This window comes from Coregonus clupeaformis, unplaced genomic scaffold, assembly GCF_020615455.1.
Source record: "Coregonus clupeaformis isolate EN_2021a unplaced genomic scaffold, ASM2061545v1 scaf3444, whole genome shotgun sequence".
Classification (NCBI taxonomy): Eukaryota; Metazoa; Chordata; class Actinopteri; order Salmoniformes; family Salmonidae; genus Coregonus; species Coregonus clupeaformis.
The window spans coordinates 1-2858 of NW_025536898.1; the positions used below are offsets into that span (position 1 = coordinate 1).

The following is a 2858-nucleotide window of genomic DNA, read 5'->3' on the forward strand; positions in this document are numbered from 1 at the left end:
GTCAATGACACCCTCAAGTGGTCACCGACGGGATTGGTTAAATTTATAAAACAAGAAATTTGGAAAAACATACAATTCGAAATAGATAAATGGGGCATCACATCTGTTAAACATAGATGGAAAGGGATATACCCTTCTTTGTAAACGTTTTTATAGCCTATATATAGGCCTATGTATAACTGTATTCTGTCATGTAAATTGAAATGTAGGCTTTGTAAATATTTGATATACACTGAGGTTTATTCAGAGTTCCCTTTGGTATATGTGTATGTTTTTATTTCTATAATAGTTTTTATTCCTTTGAAAGATCAACTTTGGGAGATTGTTAGAGGCAATTGTTTACATGCTTCTCTTGAATGTAGGCCTTTTAGCTGGTCAGGTTCCTCAGAACAGCACTTTTTTTATGAGTTTTGCTATTTTTATACGGTTAAGGTACTGTTTTTGTAAATCCATGTTATGTGTACAACGTTATGCACTGAATTTGTACTTGTATTTGAATGTGAAATGAAAATAAAAATTATTTTTCCAAAAAAAAAAAAAAAATCTGTTCTTATCAGTTTAATATCTGATACGTCCCCTATCTGGGGACCATATATTAAATTGATTTTTGGAACAGGGAGATGGAATAGGGCTTGCTCCGTCCACTCCACGCATCGACCTGGTATTGCAGTACCTCCAGGAACGGTGCACCCCCTGTTATTGTAAAGATAAATCAGGCAAAGACAACAGAATTACTTTGTTATATTCCATTAGGATCACGATGTATTTTATATTTTCACGTTTGACCATCTTCATCTCAATCTCAATGATGGCTACAAAGTGATGGTGAAGTCAGTCACTGTTATGTTGACTATGATAGCTGATGTGAATGGTGCGTTAATCATCTAATCAAATCAATGTTTATTCGTCACATGCACAGGATACAGGGTGTAAATGGTACAGTGATAATGCTTTTAAAGATAATGCTTTAAAAAAATCTTGGCATGGATTGGGAGTTGATCAACGTTGGGAATAACCACTTTTGACTGTTACAAAGTAACAAATTGGTAGGATCGGAAGTCACGTGGTCATCTGACCTCCAATCGGACATGACAGAAAGCGTTTATAAATTAAATCCAGATTAACAGCTAAATCGGAATAATAATATATGAAATACGGGTGGGGGAATCAATTTGGAGATAATAATATTGACATAACATTTGATCTTATATCAAATATCTCTGGTAGCGTTGATGCAAACAAGGGAACTGAGCAATTGTCCACTTGGTGGCGCAAGTGTTCCACTGACCGTTGCATTTGAATGTTGAACCACTTGACTTCAATACATAATTAACGCAAATAATATGAACAATAAAAATAGCCTGTTTTTATTTTACATATCTGTAGAGCCTTGTACGATAAGACCACGTTGAAGAGGCCTTCATAAAGTTGCCGTCCTAAATTACTAGAGGCCAAACTTCAAAGATGTCCATGGCACTGGACTGCAGTAAGAGCTAGGCCTACAGTGCGGCCTACGGAGCGGTCCTGGTGTATGGTCCTGGCTGCCTAAATGTTTCCTCCACATAATAAACTGTACAAACATGGCACTTTAGAGGGTTACTTTTACAATTAGCCTTACTGAGTCACTACAACAAACTTCCTATCATGGACATGAAATGCCATTAGGCCTAATGAAGATACCGTACATGTAAGTTACTTAGTTGGTGTCTTGTGAATCAATCAATCAATCAATCAATTTTATTTTATATAGCCCTTCGTACATCAGCTAATATCTCGAAGTGCTGTACAGAAACCCAGCCTAAAACCCCAAACAGCTAGTAATGCAGGTGTAGAAGCACGGTGGCTAGGAAAAACTCCCTAGAAAGGCCAAAACCTAGGAAGAAACCTAGAGAGGAACCAGGCTATGAGGGGTGGCCAGTCCTCTTCTGGCTGTGCCGGGTGGAGGTTATAACAGAACCATGCCAAGATGTTCAAAAATGTTCATAAGTGACAAGCATGGTCAAATAATAATCAGGAATAAATCTCAGTTGGCTTTTCATAGCCGATCATTAAGAGTTGAAAACAGCAGGTCTGGGACAGGTAGGGGTTCCATAACCGCAGGCAGAACAGTTGAAACTGGAATAGCAGCAAGGCCAGGCGGACTGGGGACAGCAAGGAGTCACCACGGCCGGTAGTCCCGACGTATGGTCCTAGGGCTCAGGTCTCTCAGTTGGCTTTTCATAGCCGATCATTAAGAGTTGAAAACAGCAGGTCTGGGACAGGTAGGGGTTTCGTAACCGCAGGCAGAACAGTTGAAACTGGAATAGCAGCAAGGCCAGGCGGACTGGGGACAGCAAGGTGTCAGCATGCCCGGTAGTCCTGACGTATGGTCCTAGGGCTCAGGTTCTCAGAGAGAAAGAGAGAACGAGAGAATTAGAGAGAGCATACTTAAATTCACACAGGACACTGGATAAGACAGGAGAAGTACTCCAGGTATAACCAACTAACCCCAGCCCCCCGACACATAAACTACTGCAGCATAAATACTGGAGGCTGAGACAGGAGCGGTCCGGAGACACTGTGGCCCCATCCGAAGAAACCCCCGGACAGGGCCAAACAGGAAGGATATAACCCCACCCACTCTGCCAAAGCACAGCCCCCGCACCACTAGAGGGATATCCTCAACCACCAACTTACAATCCTGAGACAAGGCCGAGTATAGCCCACAGAGGTCTCCACCACAGCTCAACTGGTATGCGCATCAGGGTTTAATATTTCCTCGATATTATACAAATGTTCCATCCCGAGAATAAATCACTCTTCTCCCGGGTAACCCGGTATTTTCCGCCAAAAGCATTATAACACTTATAAATGTCTGG

The 2858-nt window shown here is 41.4% G+C and overlaps 1 pseudogene; it reads left to right on the forward strand.

Moving 5' to 3' along the window:
• Positions 1-516: 516 nt before the first annotated feature.
• On the forward strand, positions 517-695 carry LOC121564490 (annotated as a pseudogene).
• Positions 696-2858: the final 2163 nt, after the last annotated feature.